This window comes from Aquila chrysaetos, chromosome 6 (genome assembly GCF_900496995.4).
Source record: "Aquila chrysaetos chrysaetos chromosome 6, bAquChr1.4, whole genome shotgun sequence".
In the NCBI taxonomy this organism is placed as follows: Eukaryota; Metazoa; Chordata; class Aves; order Accipitriformes; family Accipitridae; genus Aquila; species Aquila chrysaetos.
Window position 1 is genome coordinate 10176508 of NC_044009.1, and position 24271 is coordinate 10200778.

At 47.4% G+C, this 24271-nt stretch overlaps 1 protein-coding gene across 3 annotated transcripts in view; it reads left to right on the plus strand.

The window, feature by feature from the left end:
* Positions 1-3862: 3862 nt before the first annotated feature.
* The window catches only part of ADARB1 (adenosine deaminase RNA specific B1), a 91880-nt gene continuing 71471 nt past the window's right edge, over positions 3863-24271 (plus strand). The window contains exon 1 of one of the 3 annotated variants that reach the window (XM_030017376.2): positions 3863-3883. The gene's annotated coding sequence lies outside the window, so the exon portion shown is untranslated. Of the gene's footprint in view, positions 3884-8000; positions 8326-8911; positions 8932-24271 lie in introns of those variants that run through there. The other 2 variants (XM_030017379.2, XM_030017378.2) reach the window with 2 other exon arrangements.

A 24271-nucleotide genomic window follows, 5' to 3' on the forward strand; every position in this document is an offset into this window, starting at 1 on the left:
CTCACCCCTATGCCATTTGCCCAACATGAGCCCTCATGGGGGCCCCAGCGGTGACTTTCCTCTCTCCAATGCAAGGCCAGAGTCAGCAGAGACCCCTTCCTTGTCCCTTGGACTCTGGAGGGGCCAAAGAGGACATCCCCAAGTGTGTTTCTGGCTGTCCTGGGGGGTATATCCAGATGTCCTTGGGGGAACAGCTGCCTCGGGGGCCAGCACCTCCCCAGCCTCTTCCAGCCCAGCGGGAGCGCTCGCTCTGCTGAGTGCTGTGATCCTCATCATCGTCAGCGGTACCAGTCGAGGTAATTAATTCTCAGCCTTGTCCCCCTGATCCTGCCTCGGTAGTGGTTTCACCAACATCCTGGCAGGACACAACTGCTTTGGCCCATGACACAGAGGTGGAACTGAGGAACGCGGTTTTGTTCTTGCTGGCTTGACTGCTGATCCTAAGAGGGGGAGGGGGAAAGTAGTAGCTAGTGTTAAATTCTTTGAGCCGAAAATAAAATAAAATAAAATACAGTAAGGAAACGTAGACAGGCGTTCCCGGAGGCGAAGGCTTCGCCAGCCAAGAACTGCCTGCCTGCGGGTGCTGCCGCTCCCAAGCAGGGCAGAGGTGGAGGATTGTCTCTGTGAGGGAGGAAGTATAAAAATAGATTGTTGTTTCCAGCACAGGCTTTCGTGCTGGTCCTCTTCACCCTCCTTGTGAATGTGCGTATGGATCCTTACCCCACCAGGAACAGAGAGAGGGAAGAAGCCATGTGTGAGCAGAGCAGCCGCTTCGTGCTGCACCCAGAGCCCGTCTGGGCATTGAAGGGAGCATGATGCAACACGGTAATATGGGTGCCACCACGCAAGCACTCTAGAGAAATGGGTGAGAAAGCACAAGGAGTTCTTAGCACAAAGTTTGAATAATACTGAGGTGGTTGATGCAGCAACATGTATCATTTTTGTCTGATTGATTTCTACATGAGGCTCCTGTGATGGCTGGGCACACTTCACCATGGGATAGGACCAGCTTCCCATGGGGGAAGGCAGATGGGAGATGCCAGAGGCTCTTCCCACTGGAGGTTCTTCCCACCAGCATGTCCGGGGGTTGAAGCCTTAGAAAAACATGTGTTTTTCTTTAAATATCCCCTTTAAATATCTTATCTTTAAATGTCCCTTCCTTTTGGATCTTAATTACTTTAATGAACAGTTTCTTTTTCTGGTGGCCAGCAAGCTGGGTGTCACCTGTGGGTCTGTAGGCAGCCATGGGAGGATGCACGTCAGGAGTGGTCTTCCAGGAGGGGCCCTGCGGGCAAAGTCCCACCCGCTTCACAGCACACTGGTTTCAGCGTTGGCTGTTGCAGTTCTGGATATTCCTCTCCTCCGTGCAAAGGTCGGGGGTTCCTGGGTTCTACGTGTGTCTTGGTGCCAACAGCAGCTGGGGGCTTTGAGCTCTGTCCACAGTCAAACATTTTGTTGGGTGGGGAAACCCGGCTCTGCTTCGGTGGGGAGGTGGGCTGGGGGAAGCGCTCCAGCTTCCCTTGGTACCTCTGGTACTCTGTGTATCTTTGCTCTGCTTTGACCCACTGCAGAAAGTCCTGGGACTGGTGCACCCCATGGCCAAGTGTCCCATTGCTTCCCTGGAGGAAGCTTCTTCTGAAGATGTTTCCAGCATATATTCTGCATTTCACTGACTTTACACTTAACACCTTGCTCTTCTCACCAGAAATACCTGAGTGCAGAACAGCCATTACCTTTTTACCATGAAGAGGACAGCTTTGCTGCCTGGACATACTAGAAGTGCCCCAGGACATGAATTGCAGGGCCAGCATGGGTGTTCATGGTGGTCCAGCTGAATCTGCCAGCTTGCCCTTCGCTTCTGGGCAGCTTCTGGGCATGGAGCTGATGCTTTCGTGGATGGGTCTGCCTCTGCCCTGAGATCTCCCATCACGTGCAGCTGGGACTTGGGGTGTCCACTGTCCCCCCCTCTACATATGATGGATGATTGCTCCATCACTTGGCTCTGGAAACTGTGCTCCAGGCAAAAAAGCTGCAGTATATAATGTTTAACATGGCTTCTTAGACGGAAAAATATTATCCGAGGGCAAATTAAATAAGGTGATGACTGACTTAATAACTTTTTGTGTCCATTTGGTAACCTCAAAGGGACAGAAAGCTGGGAAAGTAAGATTTCTGCTCGACCAGTCAATGTCTGTGGTCAGCTGTGGCCGGGAATGAGATTTTGGGACATGATGAAGTGCTCTGAAGGACAGAGGAGGGCAGTGATACTGGGCTGCAAGCCTGAAAAACCACAAAAGCTGGGAAGAGTGAGGCCAGTGCTGTATCCTGCTGTGTCCCGCTGCATCCCACGGGCTGAGCTTGGTTTGAGACCTGCAGATGTTGAGAGCAAAACGCAAGTCATTGTTCAGAAACCTGCTTCCCAAGCAACTGCATGCTTTTGCTCTAAGCCTGCTGTCACAGACCATGTGAGAACCAGGTTTTAAAGTAATTATTTAAACCTTTTTGGATCCCCTGTTCTAGAGAGGTTGAAGCCATAATTTATATAATGAGCCATGAGATACTCATGATAGAAGCACTGATGAACTTTGCTGCTGGTGTTTGAGTGGAGATCACCCCGTTTGCTGGAAAACACAGTTTGGCCTTCTCATCTTGGCATGGTGGGATGCACTTGAACATAAGACATCGCATCTGAGATGATTTTAGAAACGCAGAGGCATCTGGGGGTCCTCAACCACAGGTGCTGCCACAAGTGAGGCATCACGTGCGTGTTACATAGGGTCCCCGGAGGAGTGTCTTAACACCGCAAAGTCCTTTTCCACATGCTGAAGGCACTTTAATGACTCAAACTATATTTGGGTTCTGCCTTCCTTAAAGTATTTCTCATAGGCATCTCACTCGCAGCCGTCCCCGCGTACTCATTAGAAGTCTGTTTTATCCCTGTAGGCTGCCCAGGCCACGCGGGGGGTGCTGAGTGGCCTCGGCCCAGCTGAGGAGTTGTCCCCAGCACTGACCCCTGTGGAGGCTGGTCCCAGCACCCATCACGCTGCACGGGGCGATGCGGGCACCCAGCTCAGCACACCCCGCTCTCACCTGCCTGCTGAGGCCTGGCACAGGGCTTGGCCGGGGAGCAGCGGGCCTGGCTTAGCCCTGGTGGCCTGGCCCATGGCCGCCTGCCAGCTGGGCACCTGTGGGGTGCGGGTAGTGCCAGTGAAGGCAGCAGTGTGCTGGGGGACAGGCAGAGGCACACTGGGCTACAATGAGCATGGCCCAGGCCTAGGCCTAGGTTTAGGCTCAGGCCCTGGCCCCGACCCACCTCCTGCCCCTGCCCCTGCCCTAGGCCCCGCCCCCAGCCCAGGGCCGGCCCCGCCCCTCGCTCCCGCCCCGCCCCTCGCTCCCGCCCCGCCCCTCGCTCCCGCCCCGCCCCTCGCTCCCGCCCCGCCCCTGCCCGCTCTGCGCCGCAGCGCCCCCCCCTCCGCCCCTCGTGCCGCCGCCTTCCCCGCCCCGCTCGCCCAATCAGCCCCGGCTCCCTAAGCAGCCGGTCCCGTCTCGCCCCCGCTGCCGTCCACAGTGCGCGCGCGCGCGCGGCCCCGTGCCGGCTCTCCCCCCGTCGCTCCCCCGCCCCGCCCCGCCCGGGGCCCGCCAATGGGAACGACGGCGCTGCCCCCGGCCCCGCCCCGCGCGCGGGGCTCGCGCCGCTGGCGGGCCAGGCGCGGCCTGCACGTCGGCGGGGGCGCGCGCGGCCAGTCGCCCCGGTCGCGCGCAGGCGCGCACGGGAGCCGGTGGCGGTGGCACGGCGGGGGCCGCCGCTCGGCTCGGCCGGGGCTGCGGATGGCGGAGCGGCGGCGGCGGCGGGGGCCCGGGCAGCGGCGTGGCGCCGGGAGAGGTGAGGTTCGGGGGCGGCGGCGGGAGCGCCTCGCGGGACCTGTCCAGGTCCTGACGCGGCGGCAGGTGCCGGTGGCGGCGGGCCCGGCCGCCCCGCACCTGTTGAGTGCGGCGGGGCGGGGCGCGGGTGCCGGCCCCCGGCGTGGCGGGGCGCAGTGCGGCGCGGGGCCCGGCCGTGCCCGGCGGCGGGGCGGGGGCGGGCTCCCGGGCGGCCTTACCCGGCCAGGGGCCGCGGCGGCGGCGAAGCCATTTTGAGGGGGTGGCGGCGCGGCGGGAAGTTTGGCCCCGGTCGCCCGCCCCGGGGGGAGCCACCCGGCGGGGGCCGGCCGCCAAGCCCGGCGCCTTCTCCTGTCTCCCGGGGACGCGGCAGCCGCCGGGACCGGGGTGTCTGCTCTGCCCCGCGCTCTGCCGCCCGGGAGCCCGCTGCCGGCGGGGAAGGTGAGCGCGGCGGTCGCGGTGGCCTGCCCGCCCTCCCTTCCCCTCCCCTTCCCCGGCTGCCGCCCGGCCTCCAGGGACCGGCGTACCCCCTCCGGAGGAGCCGGGGCTGGCCCCCCCCCCCCCGCCGGCGGCACCCGCTGCCCGCCCTCTGCAGCGGGGAAGGCGGGCACGTCCTTGCGAGAGGAGCTCGAGCGTGAAATGTGGGTTCACCTCGCAGCGTCTCTCTTCCCCGGCTGGTTAAAATACCCGAAAAGCCCCGTCCCTTTTTTTTTTTTTTTTTAGCGTGCCATCTGTTGCTTTGGCCCCGGGTGGGTTTGGGTGTCATGGTTCCTCCTGCATTCGGTTGGATTTAGGCTGTGCTGGAGCAAAACCGCGGTCACAATATCTGTTATTGTGCTAAAAAGTATGGTTTGCTTCAAAAACGTTCATGGGCGTTTTTAGAAATTGAGGCACCCTGGGTTCCCCCGCAGGGTGCCTGGCTGGCCTGTGGCTGAGGGGCGGCCGCCGGCCCGATCCAGCTCTGCTTTCCGCCCATGTCTTCACCTCATATCTCTCAAAACTGAGGGTGAGGGAGCGCCGGCGGTGCTTGGCTGGAGGGGAGGCGGCTGTGAAGCAGTCGGGACTCTGGGCTCAGTCTGATGAAACCACAAAATAGATCGACGAGTGGCGTAGCCAACAGCAGTCAGGCTGGTCCTGAGAAACATGCTCGGCCTGGGCTTTTACTTGGTTCTTCAGGAAGATACAGCTGCGTGCAGGAGCCTAACTGCTTCTCCCCCACCCCCCCAACCCCCCGCCCCATCTCCAGTAGATTCTTCCAAGCAGCAGCAAACCGCAGTTGATGTTTCTACATTGCGCCGTATCAGATTTGAGCCCTGGGGCTCTGAACGTGGTGCTGCTGCTCAAGGGCTTTTGCCACTGTTTGTAGCCCATTTATTCCTCAGGGAATCTTTTTCAGTGGTAAATTAAAACTTCCTGGTTTTTGTAGCATAATTGTAGCATAAACAAAAGATTGCGGTCTTGGTTTGGTTTTTTTTTTTTTTTTGGTTTTTTTTTTTTTTTGGTGTGCACAGGCGGGTGACAAGCTCGCCCCGGCTGTTGGACTGGTATGGACATGCTGCTTGCTCTGTGAGTTATCTGTCACCACCGTTTGAGTGTCGTGTGAGTGAAGTCGTAGCATCGTTCTCTGAGCTGTTATGCTGGAGAGTGGCAGGAGGCCAACCTACAGAGCACAGAAGATGTTTAGAATAATTAGTGATGGAACACCCTTTTAAAATAATTGTTTGGGTTTATCTAGCACTCAATTGTAGTGATATCTACCTCTAAAAATAGACAAGCCTCCTATGTAATGAGTCTTGTAGTATAAACAGTCATGTCTTGAATGACTGTTGTTACTTTTAGGATGTCCAAGATAGATGTTTTTGGGGGTTTTGCCAAATCCTCTTGTCTGTTTAACTTTTTTTCTCTGCAGCGAATAATGTGGTTCTTGGCCCTTACGGCGCGTAGTCGTGCGATGCCCAGAGGAAAAGCTCAGTAATCCTCACCGTTCAGGGCTGGCACAGTGGGACAGGAAGCTTCGCACCACTCCTCTGGCAGCCCAAGGTCGAGCAGTCCTCTCTTTTCCATGAAGTTCATGCTCTGTACACCACCACGTTCACAGAAGCGTGTCCAGCAGTTAGCTTTGACAGGTGATGGTGCATCAGTTTTGCTTTGAGGCACTGTCCTCAGTTAATTCAGTGCAGAGCTCCGTCGGCTAGCGTTTGTCTGTGCCAGTAAGTCCACGGTTTTCGTGCGACGAGAAGAGCGCAGCTCAGGCATGATCGTGGTTGTGCTGCTTGCACCGGCGTGCTCACCCTGCGCTCTTTGTCACAGCGCTCGGCTTTGCAAGGCTGGCCTCCTGGGATGCCTTCCCCAAGTTTGCCGAGGCACAGCTGCATGAACATGCAATTCTCGCTTTCAGTAATTAAGAAAAAGGATTGCGCAAGGAATTTTCTCATGTTTTGCCATAGGGTTTATCGGAGTGTAACAGATGAGCTGTGGCCCTAACCCCTCGTGCAGGCGTGCTTTTTAAAGTTTCTTTTCAGCAGCCAGCGTGCTGCCCGGGTCTTCCCTGGCATGGCTTGATGTGCGAAAGCAGTGGCTCCTCCACTCAAGGGAGAGCAGCCCAGCTTTTTCAGTAGGAGGAGAATTTGCTTTATGAAGACTTGTTTTCTGAAAAGGTACCATGGAGGATACTGTGCTTAGTGTTTGAAGCGGGAGGTGTCTCAGAGCTTTGCTCACACTGCATTCGCGAACCTCAGGCCATCTTTATATTTGCCCCCAGCTTATTCAGACTTATCTGCTCTGATGAAAGTTTAGTGCCCTTTTGTGGGCTCTGTGTAGTTCGGGAATGGAAATGTGATGCCATAAGCCTTCAGTGGCAGGCCTCTTGCTTGCTATGAGCACGTAAGTCTTCTAGAGTACCTTTATCTTGTTTATTATAAGCAAATGGGACTTTTTTAAAAGCCGACTGTGTTTTGACTTAAGTGAGTAAAACCTTATAAATGGCTGGGCTTATTAGCTCAGACAGGGCATCGTCGCAGTTTGGGACTGCAATCAGGTCAGGCTCTGCTGCTCTCCAGCAAACTCATCTCTGCGCTCGGCATACCGTGTGCCGGTGCCTTTGGCAGTCACCTGGTCAGAGGTCCTGCGTGGGAACGAGGGGTTCCTGTTAAACAGGGTGATGGCAAACGCTTGTGCTAGAGAGCCGTGGGAGAGACCAGAAATCTAACGTGCCCTCTAAGCAACTTGGCATTGGTGGTTTTTAGATGTCATCTGTGACTTGAGGAAGTTTTGGGGATGGCAGTGGTGGGTGTGCCCCCGGTGAGGAGTGTTTCTCCAGCTGCAGGGTCTGAATGAGTATGTTGGTGCTTCTCTGTGCCAGGAGGGTTTTAGGCAAGGCTGACATAGGCTCTCACCAGGTGCTAGCAGTGAGTGTGGCTTATCAGGTTGATGCCTCTTGCATTTCAAGTCAGTTCAGTGGGTGCAGGACCCTGACACATTAGGTGGGGATCTTTGCTTGAACGTCTAAGGATGTGGTCTGATGAAGAGAGGCGTGTAGCACTTGCTGTTTCTGCAACTTCTGAAACCAGTAAGTGCTTGGCACCTTTGAAACTTGGGCCATCCAGCTGCCGTACTATGGATTTCAGTTTAAGTTTAAGTACCAAAGATTAAAACTGTGGTTTTGGATTGTGTTTATCAGTGGAAGCTGTTATTTATGTACCTTGCTTTTAAAGGAAATACCTTTATAGTATAAATGTTGTGTGACCAAAAAAAAAAAAAAAAAAGCTTGGTGAATTGATTATGTAAGCAAATGAAATGACGTTTTAAAGCAAATTTCTTTCCTGTTTGGATACAATGTGGCCATTTTTTGTTCTTTCCTACCATTCAACAACAGAGTGCATTTTTTTCAATCCTTTTAGTGAATGTTTTTTGTATGGTAGGTATGAGAAATACTTGTTTTTGCAATTTGAATCCTTGAAGAGGCCATCAGCAGGCTCTGGGAGCTGGCAGGAGCCAGCTGTGAGTATCGGGGTCTGTAGCTGACCAAAGCAGCAGCACATCTGTGCATTTGAAAAATAAAAAAAAAAAAAAAAAAAAAAAAAAAAAAAAAAAAAAAAAAAAGAAAAAAGCCACGTAACTGATATTACTGTGGGAGCTGAGCTTGTCTTGGAGTGATGCTCCGGACAGTCGTCCTCTCAAGGATATCTGGTTGCAAAGGGAATTGGGATCTTTTTACGTTTTTCTGCCTCCGGGTCAGCTGCAGCATTTGTCCGTCCCCGTGCAAAGGCAATTCGTCGCCTCCACAAAAGCAGTGCGGGTTACCTTGAGCCTCCTGTGCTGGCGGGGAGCGCGGGGCTGAGTCAGTGCTGGCTGCCGAGGGCTGTGACTCAGTGCTGTCCCCTCGGATGCACGTCCATCCCGCTGCCAACAGAGCCAGGGAATAACCTGATTACAGAAGTGTTCTCTGTGGGTATTGGCTGGTTAGAGGGGACGGGGAATGTCGGGCTGCTTTTGGTAATTATGTGTGTGTTGGTGGAATTTGGTCATTCCTGAGCTTTTATATGCAGTACCGAGCATCTGTGGAAGCACCAGGGAGCTCAGAGGCCAGAAGCTTCTTTCCTCTGTACTTGATAGCACGGTCTTATGGTTTTATATCTTTGTGGGATGTGTTGGGTTTTAAATTTTATTTAATTTATTTAACTTTTAAATATTTTTTACTTATGTGCTTGAAGAGGAATGGTGCTTTGTTTTCCTTGGGGAGAAATCTCTTCCCTGATGCTGTAGGGTTAGGTCTCTTTGTGTTTCTGTCTCTTGAAGTGAGGATGCTGTCCGTGGTTTTAGGTCAGGACTGCCTCATGAACAAACATTTTTGTCTGGAGCTCCTGCCACCCCCATATGTTTCTGAGCTCAATTTCCCATTGCATAAGCACCCACCGGGGGCTGGCAGTGCCCCTGAATGAAATTGGTCAACGCATTGAAAAGTCCATCAAATTTGACAAAAGCATAGAGATGTCACAGGTAAGTGCCGAGAAGTTGTGTGAGGACAGGAATCTACGTGGAAGAAATTCTCAGATTAGTGCTCCGCTGGAAGAAAAGCTGTTGCCTGAGTACAAATATATTGTTAGACATCAGAGGATTTTCATGGTAGGGAGACAAACAGGAAATCAAGTTTCTTAAGTAGTTCCAGTAGAAGCTGAGTATCCTTATTTTCCTTTGTGAAAGTGGTGAGGAGTGATCTGATGAGCAATCTTGCATTGTCATAGGTCATAGAAGAAAACAAAAGGTTTTTGGTACTGTCCTTCACCTTGCCCCTTGGGGCTGAAGGGGAAGGCAGATGAGTGAAGACTTTAAATTTCACTGTAAAGGCTTTTGCAGTTGTCTGCGAAAATGTTCTTTTATAGGTGCCACATAACCACTTGGGTCAGGATTTTGCTGTGCAGAGTGCTTTTGGCAGAGATGCAAAAGGAAGGTCTGCTCGGGGGATTGAAGAGTATCGCCTTTTTCCTGTTTGCACCAGTACAAATTTGAGATATTTATACTGATGTTCTCTGCCATTTCGGTTTCTGAGGCTTTTCCTTCTTGAGGCATACTGAAACAGGAAGATCTGTTTTTTGGTTGTTTTTTTAATTTATTTTTTATTTTGAAGAGGTTCTAACAGAATAGATCTCTTGGACCTGTATCTTGAGTCTTGCGGGTAAGATGCCGAGTATCCTGAGTATTCTCATTCAGAGAAAACATGGGACTAATATACTGTATTTTGAATTTAAAGGAAAGTAGAAATCTTTCTCATTTGGTGATGAGTTTGGTGCTGCATGTCAGGGTGTACTCTCTGATTATGTTGCTGTCTTGTTGCTTTTGCTATTATATACTTTAAGTCGCATAAACAATTTTGTGATGGGCCTTTGGTAATATTAGGCTTGAGTACTGTACCAATGCCAATTTATCTTTGTTCCAAACTCTGTGTGCTTCCACTCTTTATTTCCCAATGGCTCTCCCTCCTCCTTTCTGCTATTAATTTTGTCATATCGGCTCTGGGAAGAGATAAACTGTTTAGAATTTGATCAAAAAGAGAACAAGCAAGTATGGAAAACATTAGCTTCTTTCATTTGTCAGATGTGGCATGTGAAAATGAAGTTTTTACATAGGGATTGTGAGGCAGCCTCAACTAGAAGTATTTTTTTCCCATTTTATCTGTTTAAGTTTTGAGATTTGCAGAGATAATTAGTACCTGCCTCTTCCATTCTGAAGGGCTTCTGCTGAAAGCATTCAGTGCATCTAAAGTGAGGCTGATTTTTATTTAGGTTGATTTACCCAGCTCCTCATCTTTATTAGCAAATGAGTCAAGTGTAAACTTTCACTGCCTTTTTCCTTACTTCATTATACTCTAATATTTGGGCACAGTCTGCTGGGAAACTATTAGAGGGGAAAAATATCTTGACTTCTTTCTTTAGATGTAGATTTTATACAACTGTGTTTACAAAGCCCATTCTGAATCAAAATAAGTTTTTATTTTTCACCTCAAATATTGAGCACAGGTACTGAGTACTTAATAAGAAAAAAAAAAGTCTTTATATGACTCCCAGTAAGAGCATAGTAGGATCTTTAATTCAAAAGCATGATCAGCTGTATGTTTTCCTTAATAAAGTTTGCACATGAGTGCAGATTAGCTGGAAAATAAGTGTGGACAGCCTTAGCAGAAGACTCCAGCTAGGGATAATATAAACACCAAGGTGCTGACTGAAAATCAGGAAATTTGCGCAGCAGAGATTACCAGGGACTTGGGAGACTATTGAAGGAAAATCTCTCTGCAGGCTTGCCCTCTTCTTGCAGCAGCTGCCAAGGGAAGAGTATAGCACTCAAGATGATGGAGCCTTGGTGTGGTCCACGCTGGATGCTATTAGGAGGATAGTAAGGAAAAAATGTTTACTGATCAGAACCAGACTAAGATAACACATTTCAACGCTGCTTTTGTCCTTAGACTTGCCATGCTTTTCGCATCTAAAGATAGAGGATCAGTACTGGTATATTTAAGTCCCTGAAAAATGAGAAGAATGAACATAAGCCATTGGCTGTGAACTGTGCTTTGTTTGTGAGAAACTTGTAATAAAGGTAGCTCTGTGGGGGAACTGGGTTATAGCCCTCCTCCGCTGCCCAAGTTTTAAAGCTTGCTCTTGACACACATATGTAACTCACACTGGGAGACCAAAGGAGGAGGAGATAAATTCTCTTTTGTCAGGTGCTTACTCACTTTTTTAAATGCTGGTGCTACAAAGTTCATTCCAGGGTGTGTTTTATGTGTTTTCCATGCTACGGAAATTAGCAAGGGGTTTTATATAGGGAGAGATCTCTTTCATGATAGCTGCTTAATCTGTGTGAGAAATAGCATTGTTTTCTGACTTAAATTTTGGTAGTTTTGGTAGCTGAAACTTTTAATCTGGTTGAATGTCCCCTTTCGGACACTGACTGCATGCAGGTTTGCAGCCCCTTGGACCTGTTGCCTGTAGAGTCTGCACAAAGTCTGGGTGCTGTTTTGAAGGCGTAGAGCCACAGGCAACTGTGAATTAAGGTCATATTCCATGTTAAACCGGGGTCACCTTTTCCAGCCAGGCTAAAACGTGTTCTTTTTTTTTTTTTTTCCTCCTTAAGCTTTTCAGAGGAGCTGCGTGGCACGACGCTTCCATTTTCTCAGCTGCGTTGGCTTTGATGTCTTCTCTGGAGCTGCAGCCCCTCTCTTGGTTAGAAGTGATCTTACAGCCAGCCATCATTCAAGTGCAGAGAGCAGATGTGCTTTCCTGGGATTTAATGTGTATTATACAGATGCTCTTGTAGTCATATTTTTACAGATGCTTTTTATCTCCCACCACTTACTAGCGCCAAGCAGTATGCTACAGTTTGATGTTGTGTGGTACTGTGTTTTGATAACAAAGTGGAGCTGGAAATTAATGCTTGACTCGAACCAGTGATCCTGGCAGTTGTGTGTTGGGCATGTACGCTAGCATTTCAATTTGCATCAGGAATGTGCTTTTGACAGTCTCCTGCTTGTCTCCACCACCTCTGTGCTCCAGCTCACATGGAGGAGCAAGGTGGGAGCACATTCCTGGGCTCCCTTTGGAGGATGGTGAGCGCAGAGAGGAGCTCTACAGGCATGTCGGCTGCCTGTAGAGCTGTTTGTGATTGGATTGTGCCTCAATCGCTAATGACTGTTCAGCCTTTGATTAATCAGAAGCTAAATTGGGACCCTTGGCTGAGTTAGCAGCTTTTAAGAACGTGAAACAGAGAAGTACAGCTGACTGGAGCGAAAGCGTGGAGGTCTGGTTGGGAGCGTGCGTGCCTGGGCTTTTGACAAAGTACAGGCAAAGGGGTAAAGTCTCCCAGACTAAAGAGCTTTCAAGAAAGTGCAGAAAATCCTCTCTTAACTCCATAACCTACCTTACATGCTTGGACTGGTGGGGTCTTGAGCCCAGTAGCCTTCCCTCTAATTCATGTGGACTGACAGGTCCTTCCATCGTGGTAAAGCCTGCAAAGTCTGATTTTTTCCTGTGTCTTTGAACATCTTTGCAAAAATCTGGGAAGTTACATTAAACCCAGCTCTGCTGTTTTCCATGATGATGACAACAAGTTGGAAATACCGTGCAAAGAGAGCCTTAGTCTAAAAGCCTTTGGGTAGTTTATCCCCGTTGATGCTTTTATATCAAAGTTGATTCCCATAGACCTCAGCGCTGATGAATGCGGGTAATGAGGGATAGCGAGTACTACTGTAGCTGTGTATGTTTTTTTTCTGGTGCAGCCTAGTTTCTCTTCTCTTATCCCCTGAAAGCTATTCTTAGTAAGTGGTTGGTTTTTTTGAATTAAGTGAGTGAATAATCAGTATTTCATTCACTGTCCTTACATATGCTTAAATATAGTATTAACCTAATCTTCTTATATGCTTTTCCTCCTGCTGCTCCTGAGTTCATGAAGGAACCAGGTTCACTATTAACAAGATCTATGAATGAACTTGCCTGGAAGTAAAATAGTTCTTTCAGGCTTTGGCTCGTATTTATTGCCAAGATGATAATTTATTTATATTTTTGGAAGGTAACATCATTCTTCATGTGTATAACTTCTTGTAGTGTGCCGTCTCTGTTTGTTTTCTTTGGTGATGTCGAGAGTAATTTTTCTGTGTACAAATTCCTGAGCTACAGTCTGTGAAACGTTTTTTGTTTGTTTGTTTGTTTTCCTGCTGGGAAAGTAAAATGACTGCCTGGTGGCAAACTTTGTAATATCCTCCCTTTTAGGAGGGTTGAGCGACTGGAGAAGACCAAGGTGGTGATTAACACCTGTCCGTCTCCTCCGGCAGGAGCTTCGCACGCCTCCCCTCAGGGCTGAAGCCCCACTGAGCCGGGGGGGCGGGGGGGGGGGATGTCAGGGAGCGAGGCGGGCGGCTTGTCCCGCAGCTCCGCGGGTGCTGCTGCCGCGGGGAGGGGCGCTTTGGGTCCCCCCCGCCTGCCGGGAGGGCGGGAGGGAGCTCTCCGTGGTGCCGAGCGGGGCCGAGCGCCGCCCGCTCCCCCCGCCGAAGGGCGGCCGGTCCTGCGGCAGCGGCCGGTGAGGACTGTCGTGGCCTGCGCGGAGGCTTCAGCCCGCCCTGCTGTTTTCGGGGTATTGCAGTGTCGGATCTGTCGCGATCCGGTGTCTCGCTTTGGCCGTGGGCTGCTCACCCCCGTTTGCCCAAGGGACAAAGTTTGTGTGGTTGCTGTGTTCAGCCAGTCTGCTCCTCGCGCTGCTGAGAGGAGCTTCAGCACACCAGAAATATAAACTTTGAACGTTAGGCCGTGGTCACCTTTCCTGGAGATGGAGTAAATATAATATAGCTTAAATAAATATAGCTAGTGTTCCTGTAACTCTGTATATTTTTCTCAGCACCCCCTTCTCCCATCATTGCATTTCAGGTTACAATGGCTAGGTTTTTTTGTTGCCCAGATAACACTTGGCACTACTGGACAATATTCCCAACTCTGCTGTTCCTTTTCCGCTTCCATTGGCCTCCTCGGGCATTTTTTCTTAGGCAAAACTGCCTGCTTTTCATGTAGGGCTCAGTCTGGTTTAATGGCCAGCAGGTGAGATCTCAGATGAAGGTGAACCAGGATTCTTCGGAGGCCGGTTTTGCCAGCCCTGTTATGAACCTATGCAACTTCTCTCAGCATCGGTGTCCTTGCTGGCTCTTTCAGCATAAGCCTACTTCAAGTTCAGAGTTGTCCTTTGTTCTGCTTTCAGGCTGTTCTTTCCTCAGTAACTTGTTCAAGAGGTTTACTTTAAAAGAAACTTGGCTTTCCAGTCTTAAGCAAGCTTCCTTGATAGCTGTGAGAACATTTTCTAAACAGCTGCTCTTGATTGCTTTAAGTGATTGTGGAAGGGACTAGAAATACAACATTTGATTCTTGCAATAAAAGCTCCATTGAGGAATATGGCTATTGACTGTTATTCTCTTGCCAGAGTATCGCCTGATCTATAGGACTGCTTGGATGAAACAGGCTGCTTTGAATCATAAAGGGAAAAAAAAAAAAAAGCCAATATTTTGAAGGTCATAGCTTTTATAGTGCAGTGGTGGAAAGTAGGGAAAGGAATTGTTCTCCTGGTAGCTTTCAGTGTAACATAGCTCCTCAGCATTAGCTAATGCTTTGACTTTGGTATTTGTGCTTCTCCCTGGCTTGCATACCTTCCTTGACTACTTCTAGTGGTTTCTTGCCTGGTCAGTACATTGCTATAGTCTAAACGGGACATAGACTGTAAAACAAGCATATTAATCAGGACAGAATAGTCCCTTTGCTTGGGAAGAGGTAGGAAGCACTAACGCTGTCCATTTAGCTGCAGGCTTGCTCTGATTAGAAGACCCAGAAGAACAACTAGACAGTGGACTGTCCTGACAAAATGTGAGTGAATTGTTTAAAATGGAATACTGCACTGCCACTGTAAAGTATTTGCTGCTCTTGCTGTTGAGCCACAACCGTCATCTTGTGTAAGTCTTAACTATACCCATAACCAGCTCTTTGCCTGCAGAGCATTGGGGCGGGTTGATGATGGTGGTTCTGAGACCTGTATAGGTCCCTCTGGTACGGAGGTGTAGTGGTTGTCCCGTGAAACATGGAAACAGCACAGCCCTCTGACCAGTATGAAAACAGCAGAAACCCCTAGATGTGCAGAAGTCCGGGAAAGTGAGTATAAATGTGTATTTTTGCATCCACTGTTACTTAAAGTGCCTACAAACTCCTCTTGCTCCAACAGTTTGCTGGACTTCAGGTGTACATTGTTCTGGCAGCATTGGTAGTGAATACTACTGTAATGTGGGTGCAGTGGGATAGTTTTGAATAAATTACTTTTGGATCTGTGTTAGGAGGCTGCTGGCGTTCTTACTGGAGGTTTTCACCTCACAGAGCTAAAGTCTTGGTTTCTTGTTTAGTGCATTGTTTCGAGAACAGCTAACTGTCTGTATGTCTGAATTAATAGCTTTTACTTCACAGAAAATGTGTGCAGTGTATGCATTTATATGAAATACATGCATATGTATATTTTTTGTGTTCAGTACTTTGTCCAGAATAAAAGAATCAGTCTAAAAGTAATTTAGAATACAGTAAAAGGGCACTAAAGTAGGTGCATAATCTAAATTCCACTCAAGAACATGCTTTCTTCACATATGAACTGATGTATTCCTTGCTTCGGTGCCTGAGATCGCTTAGGTAGTCGTGATTGCATTAAATGGCTTTTTCACTCTGTAGCTCCGCTGTAGTGAACCTGAAGCAAATTTTACGTCTTGAGTTATTTGCTCCCATGTGTCAGTGTGCCAGGGGAATGGGGAATTTCCACCCTGTTGCAGGAGCAGATGCAGCATAGTCTGCACAGAAGCAGTGCTTGTCCCTCTGTTAATCTCTTGCCGGTTTTAAATTCTTGCGGACTATGATGGGGTGATCTTTAGACCTTATGTGTGTGTGTTGGTGTATGTATGGGAAGTGGCAGAGATGGAGGAGGGATGTGGTGGTGGTACAGGTATGTACGTGCCCCGTGAGGTGGGGAGGATGGCATGAGCATCCCGAACCGCAGCAGACAGCTTGGATGGCACCCCAGTGCTGTGGTTTTGGCTGGAGTGGAAATGCAACCAAGCAGGGGAAAAAAAGAGACATGACTCTCTGGTTTCCAGCAAAATCACGGGGAGGTGTCCCTTGTGCCCCAGGTGAAGGCTGGCTTCCCTCACCTTTTCCATCCTTCCTTCTGTGGGGGCTCTGGGCTGGCTGGCAGCTGGGTGCCACTCAGCTGCTGCCCTCCCACGGCATGCATGGGGTGCTGGCAGCTCTCCTCCTCCTCCTGGGGCCACCTGGAAATGCTTTCTGAAAGGACTGTAGAAAAATAAAGGCACTCACGGCTAATCCAATGTAGTCCTTGCTCTGCCATCATTTGCAGCGTGTATCAATTCTGCCTGAAAAGCATTGATTATTTCTTGCCTTCATACAAAAAGCCTCGTTTGGTTCTGTACAGCACTCCCTTCCAGGGCAGGTAATTGCTTCCTTTTTTCCCTCTCCTCCCTGTATTTGGCACAGTCATAACTCTGATTTGTTCTGTTAGACTGAGCAGCTCTTGGGAGACTTCCCTCAAACTCCCTCAGCTGTGTATCACCCTGTAGTCCTTCCCTATTTGCCTTCTGCTTTGAAATGATACTGATTTGCAAGAGATGGTAAAGATGGGCAGGGTCCTGTATGCAGTTTTGCCATGCCTCGTGCAATGATAAATTCCTGATATAAATAATTTTCTTGTATTAGTAAATTTTCCCCAACAAAATGTCCCCTCTGGCAGGACTCTCTCCTCTCTTTTTAAGCCCTCTCATCCTAGAAGTCGCCATCATCTCTGCAGAACTAGTTAATTATTATGGTGTTCTATCGAATACCATATTGATTTATTTTTATTGATACGAGTGGTATTGACTCCAACTCTGTCACTTTTCCATTTGACTGATGATGGTGACTATTAGAAAAGATGTGCAGTTTGTTGAGAGGGGGACGCTGGCAAAAGCCATTTGAAAACCTAGGTGAGGTCAGTATGCCTGCTTCTAACCAATGCTTCACTGATGCACTCGAGATCTGTAGTAAACTGATAATACACAGTTTGACCGCTGGTGCATGTGGTCCTCTCTGAAGCTTCTCCTGCTGCTGTTGCTCAGCAAGGCTTTCTTTTTGGCCAGTCTTACTTGACAGTTGACTCAACTAATATATAGAGGAATTAATTCCCATTCAAAGTGGGTTGTTTTCTTCTAAAAATAATTTTTGCATCTTTCACCGTAAGTATTTCTCCAGCTTTCCCACTTATCACAGTTACAAGGCTGCATTGCTTATGGATCAGCAAAACACTTTTGTGAGTTCAAAATGAAGTCCCATCACAGCAAATGGCAGTAGCAGCAGTATAGACTTTACACCACCTAGGGAATACAGATACTGCCAGTGGCACAGATGAAAGTAAGCATGGAAGTACTGAAGTTGAGGAACCAATGTGGGAACAACAAAAAAACCCCACCAAGGTGTTGTAATTATGGTAAATTGTATTAAAAATAATATCTGAAGCTCAATATGTGTAACTGAAATACCATTTCTCTCACCCATTATTAAGACCTAAGATTTGATTAACTCATGGGGGTAAAAAACCCATGTGACTTATATTTTTGTCCCTTTTTTTAAGACCAAAATTTCTTCACCCCTCTTTTCTAACATGACTACTAGCAGCTGTTACTACTGTAGTATAGTTTGTGAGCAACCACCATTTAAGTAACTCTAACCCCCTGCTTTCAAGGAAAACTAATGAATTTAGAAAGGACTTGTCTATAAATGCACAAAGGGTGGAGACACCCCCCCCCCCCCAATAAATGGAAGGGGGCAGCTTTCGGCATAAGAGCCAAGAGATTAGCTAGCTAGGAACTGATATTTACAGTGGAAAATGGCATTTGCTGTGACATGTGGTAGTTAAGTCAGATAAGTGGTATTTTCTCTGTTAATCACGGGGAGGGTCAAACCCAAAGTTCCCATGAGGTTATGAGATTTGTACTTTGGAGAAGCAAATCATCCAGCTTTTGTGGAGAAATACTTATCTTCATGCCCTGCCATTTCATTGTTTTGATTTTTGGGATCATCTGGATCCTATATTTGGGGTTTTTGCTGTATGTTGCAGACACAAAATCTGCAAGCCATGAACTGTAACTTCAGCTTCAGCATGTGCTGAGCTCTGCGTTCAATCTTAAACGCTGCATTTTATGTTTCCCTCTGTTTTTATTGGATTGACCTCTGTATTGGTAGTTTGAAATAAAAGCCAGCCTTCACTCCACCAGGAAGGGAAAAGCACAGGCTGGTGGTTAAGGGCACTGCATTGTCATGTCTGCCAACTTGGTGAGTGCCAGCCCAGCTGTGGCTGCACCAAGAGCTGCAGCAGCTCGAGATGTGTGGAAGCTCCTGGTGCATAGCTATAGCAGGCTTCGCAGCTGGGTAAAGCTGAGCTGGTTGGGATGTTCCTGGAAAAAAGCACAAGCAGTATGGGAAGACCCATGCTCCGGGAAGCCACGTGGCGCCGCACATCGGCTCAGGAACCCACAAACACTGGGCAAGCTGGGTTTTTGGGTGTAAGTTGGGAGACACATTTTGTATTTCATATGGACCAGTGAAGTGAATTATTTTGGCTCGCTGCATTTTGAACATCTGTGTTTTTATTCAAGATTACAGTCCTTTAACCAAATTTTTTCAGCCCTAGCATTAAAATTTTTTTTTATGGAACTTCTCAAACACAAAAGTGAAGAAAAATTTTGCTCTGTATCTGGAACTTTCATCACTGACTGATTAATTCTGCCCCTCTTAAATATATGTAGTTTCAGATTTGTCTTGCTAGGAGATTCTTTGGGGCCATTTTGTATAATTTAGTTAGTAGATAAAGTAGGCATAAGTATTTCTGCTCTCATTAGCCTCATTTCCTTTGGCTATCAGGAGCAACTTTTAATACTCAGCAAGAGATGTTATATTATTGGAAAAGGTATTTATCAAATTTTATCTGAACTCAAAAAGACTAATGAAAATGAGCATATGAGTTGCCTACTGACAACTCAGCCTATGGGGTTAATGCATCAAAATTGTCTTCTGTAGTCTCGAGTCTCCGTGTTGATATACTTAAAAGTTTTGGTCCGGTTGCCCTCAGCTGTGGTTTCTGCTCAAGAATCACAACATACAAGACTTTTTCAAAATTTTTTCTGCATGCAAGTAATGCAAGCCAAGGGTCTGTTTTGGATGTGACATCCTGACCTGTGCCCGGGTCATGCCAGCATCCTCCCTCTCTCTCTCTCTCTCCTCCTGCGCTATCCAAACTCTACTGGGTGTTTCCCTTGCTGGTCTTGTCAAACTCGGGGATGTATTACAATTTCTTGAGTAAGAAGGTGGTAAGTACCGTTTCTGCACAATGTGGCTGTAAAATGTCTAATGTTCTGTGATGGCAAACACTCTGCCCACACACCAGAGTGGTGATGGAAGTCAGTTTTTACACCATAAGTGTGGTTGGTGGTTGTTTTTTGGTTGGTTTTTTTTTAACATACAGATATTTAATATTGAATAACACAAGGAACTACTCTGGAAGGGACAGTTTGAGTCAGTCTTGTGTTAAAGACATCTCTGATAGCCAGCTGCAACTGCCAGGTCCCAAGGAAGGCTTCCAGGAACTCAGAAGACTGGGATTCGAGCCCTCTCACAAGTTAACTTGAAGTTCTTCAACTCTGCTCATATTTGTAGTGGGTGAAAAGCAGAAATGTGATTTTAGAAGTAAAAGGTAACACTTTATTCTTAGAAGACCAGCAGCTGGTTTTCCAGAAGCATTGCAGTGATGAGACACATGCGCAAAAATCCTGGAACCCGCCACCACGGAAATGCAGACTGTTGGCGAGACTTGAGTTACAAACACGGGGTGCTTTGAGTTCGGCTTGCCAAGGCTGCTGCTGTGTGCTCTCCCTGCATGCTGCAATGGCCTGAGAGCAGGCCTCTGCGGGGAAGAAAACCCAGTTTAAGGTGCAGGGGCTGTTTTTTTGGCTCCCTGCTGCATTGAGGCAGTTTGCGTGATCCCCCTTTCCTTGCCTTGTGCCACAGGGCAAGGGCCACTGGGTGCCCACAGGTAGGTCAGAGTCCTTGCTCATGATCCAGCTCAAATGTTGGGCTGTGAAAACACCTGCAGCCAGACTGGGATGGTGGGGGAGAGCAGTATGCACCGGTGTCCGGACCGGTATGTGAGCGATCCTGTGTGCAAGAGAAGGGCAAAAGTTACAGCTTTGTGCAGCCTTTGGCAACTAGCTTTGGCAACTCTTCCCCTTCCCAGCTCCCTTGGAGCTTAGCCCGTCTCCTGTCCCTGCGTCGCTCTCCCGCAGTCTCCAGCTCTGCCCAGAGCACAAAATGGGTATATATGCATAAATAGGGAAGCAGCGAGAAAACAACTGACCCAGAAGCGTGATTTCCAGCTAATCACTCCCTGGCCCTTTGTTCGGGAAGATGGCATGATTCAGGTTTCTTCTGTGGTCTTTTAATTTCCCTGTGCATGGAGTTCCTGTAATGTGCAAGTTTTAAAGCCAAAGGATTAAAGAGCTCTGAAACCCTCACATGTTAAATGCATAATACTTATTTAAAAAATAATAAAGCATGCACCGGCAGTGACCATCACCTGTCTGCTTGAGTAGGGCAATTGCCGGGATGGCAGAGTACTCGCTGCTGCTGTTGGGTGCCCTGGCCTTTGGTACACATGTACAATCCATGATTTTTGTTTCTCCAGTTTAGTTTGTGCTTCCTGGCTTTTTGTGCACAGCGGATGCAGTTTCATGCTGTTTCTCTTGGTGGGGGAAGCTGTTGGGGAGCTGCAGGCTGATAGAGAGTGGTTAACATCATGATTCCTATCAAAGGCTAAGCCCAAAATGTGCACAAACAGTATCTGTTAAGCCTTCTTTCCAGCCTGTACCTTTTATCTTGGTGTACTCTTTTTACTGAAGTTGCAGCACCCTCTTCTTCTGTTTTATCTTCACATAGGCGCTATAAACTGCAATCAAGTTGCCTTCTAATCTTCTCACTGATAAAATGAATGAAATTCATTGGCTGAGCTGCATAAGATGTTTTTTCCTGCGGTCATTTGTGTGTGTGGGTATGCCTGTGCCCCCTGGATCTTGTCGACAGGAAGGCGGTTTTAAATCTCCTTCATGTCGCGTCCTCTGCCAGGTGCAGATAGGTAACCCTAGTCTCACTCAATGCTCTGCTTTTAAATCCAGCAATAAATCACGTTGGTTCTTCAGGCCGTAGAAGTGGCCTGGGAGCTCCTACCGAGGTGTATCTTGTTACCAGGCGCTGCTTAGCGTGGGCATACTTCATCCCACCTTTGCTAATCGCTGGTCTGTCTCCCAGCTTCATCAGCAGCCGCTTGTTACACCAGAAGGCTGGAGGCAGCTGACGGCAGCGGTTTGCTTTTCTGCCTGGCAGCATCTCAGCCATCCCATCCTGTGTTTAAAAGTAGAAGTCTGTGAATAAGGTGCATTGTTTCAGCGGTCCTGAAGCAGTAAACTTTATTTAAGGACTGTGGGGAGTGACTTCCCATGGTAAAGGCTAGAGAAGATATTCATACGTCCTTAATGCAGGACATATCACTCAGTTTAACAGTGTTCAGAACCATGCGATTAAGTATTTTGCATCTTCTTACTAAACACTGATTTCTGAGGCATTTTTCTGAAGTCTAATGTTAAGGTACAAAATGCTCATGCGCATATTATCTTTGTCCTAGGGAGGGAGTAAGGTCAAAAATAATCATCCTGCCTTGTTCTGAATTTTGAAAAATAGCGCTGTTGTTCAAATGAAGAAAGATTTGCACTCTGGTATATGCTGAACATACATAGAACAAGCACGCAGGAGGTTTTACAGTTATTTTTTTCAGGATGTGTTGAGCAGAAGCCCCTCGTCACTCACTGTAGCAGAGACAACAGCTTTCAGCAGCTTTCTTGGTTGGTGCAGGAATGTCTGTGTCCTAGTGGAACATCTTCCAGCACCAGAATTGGTTGGTGCGGTTGGGATGGTTGTGTTGTCCCATCCCCGCTGGTCCTCTAGCCTGAATTCTCATCCACAGTCTGTCTGTAGTCCAGACTTACCTTTTTCTTGTAGCTGTTGTCTAAAAAGTACTAATACAGAACAGAGAAATTACTTTCAATTGATTTCTTAAATTCCTTTCTCTTTCAAAAGTTGCTGCTTAGTCTCAAGGTTGCACTGTTGTACTATTTCAATTTGACTAATGTTTAAAACAGCTAAATGAGTAATGTAAATGTTTAAACATTAGCTATAGTGAAATCATGAACAACAAGATTAAAGCCCAGATTCCCCTGAAGACATTTGTGGTAATTTTGCTCATGTGAATAATCCTTTGGCTTCAGTTGCGTTCTTTTCTAAGGTAACTGCTCTTATACATGGGATGTCGTGATCCTCTAGAAAGGAGGAGTGGCATTAAAATCTTTGATTTTGAAATAATGTTGTTTCAGTATTTAAATTTAATATTGAGGCTTTAGGCTGTCATAAATAACCAGTACGTCAACATATTGTTAATATAATTTTTCAAACGTAGGGGATCACGAAATTAAAAATCAGAAGTGAAAAGTTCCTTGCTGGTATTGTGTGAATATGTGAAACCGTTTTTGGTGAGAGAATGTTTGAAAAAATAATTTATGTCTGTATTTGTTCCTAAACAGGTTTGAATCTGAGTGGTCCAGAATAGATGATAAACGTAATCTTATTTGATACCTGCAGCAAAAGCAGTAATAGCTTGGATATCACTTCATGGAGTAGCATACTTTTTTTTCCCATGGATACTAACCTGATTCCTGTTGCTTAATAGCTGCTGAATTTTCATAGCTTTTGAAGTGTCAGTGAACTTTGTTTCAGTGTCTTACAAACAGATACTTTCTGTACCTAAGTTCAAATAGAGTTTGTTTTATGCCAAGGGAAGGAGAGACAACTGACATCTTTGTATTGTGTATAAACTGCACTTACTGCTTTTTCCAATTGCAACATGTATGTCTTTTTTTCCTGAACTATTTTTTTGTTATGATGATTGGCTGCTAGTCTTTCCTGATTTATTTTAGAATTTTAAATGAGCAATTCAAAAGGAATATAGGGATCATGGTTTGGATTTGGGCTATTATTTCATTAATTCAGTCTGATAAATTAAGGCAGGTACCATCATAGATGTCAAATTGTTTCTTCATATTTACATGGAAAAACTTATTTCCAGAGGAAGACCCAGTTCTGTAGTTGTGCTGTTGAACTAAGTTTATAGTTTACAGCAGAGACTCATCCCCTTTGTGTGTGAAAAGATGTGTCATGTTTTCTATTGCAGGCTAATGCTGTAGTTTTTTGGGGTCAGGAGCAAAATCTGCCATGAAGGCACCTTTTCCTCTTCTCCCAGGGAACATGGGGAAGAGTGGGACCAAAGCCCTGGTAGCCGTTCACATCTGGTCTCAAGCTGGAGGCACCCTTCCCTTTGGAAACTGGTGGTGGCGGTTGGAAGCAGGAAAGATTCCGAGTTGAAGGAGAAGATGATGGTATAGAAGAATACCTGGGGGGACAAATTCTAGAAATTAAATACAACTAACCAAAAAATTGCTTGTAATAACCAAAATCATCAGCTGCGTTTGCTTTGCAGTTGGAGTGCATTGGCACTTGCTTGTGTCCCAGCAGAGGAATGGGTGGATAGTTCAGGCTGGAGTAAGGGTTTCTTCCAGCTGCTCGCCTTAATCTGGGATTGAGAGGCTGAAGCAAGTTTTATTTAATTAATAAAAAACCTAGCTCTTCTGGTGCCTAGGGAGGGTGTAAATCAGTTAGCAAAAACTGTAGCTGTGTCTGCATGAAAAATACACCATCTTTTGAGTTTCTTGTTTGACCTATCTGTGAAATGTCTTGACACAGCCTGCATCGGGATGTAAACTGAGCAAAAATGAGCTGAGCAATGCAGTTGGCTTTCCACCTCTAAGCAGTGCTATTTCCTGAGCCAGCGGTAAAATTGGAAGGGCAGAGGACGCTGGATTTAACATACCTGTGGTTTTTGTTGTGTGGACACGTGCTGTTGAGATGCCTCAGCAGCTTACCTGTGTTTTTCGACACCAGAAAAGTAAAATAAATAGGAAAGTAAATATGTAAAGATGGGAAGTAGTGGGTTTTTGTCCTGTCCACACGGCTGGTGGTAAGTGCCTCCAGATAGTTGCCTTGCGTTTGGGTGGTTCTTGCAGGTTTGTGTCTCGAGGTGGGACCTCCTGTCCCTTGTGAGTGGGCGTTTTGCTCTGTGATTGGCCATCCTTTTTTCCCCAAAATCTTACAGAACTAAATTGATGCTTCTAGTACCTTGCAAATTTAAAATA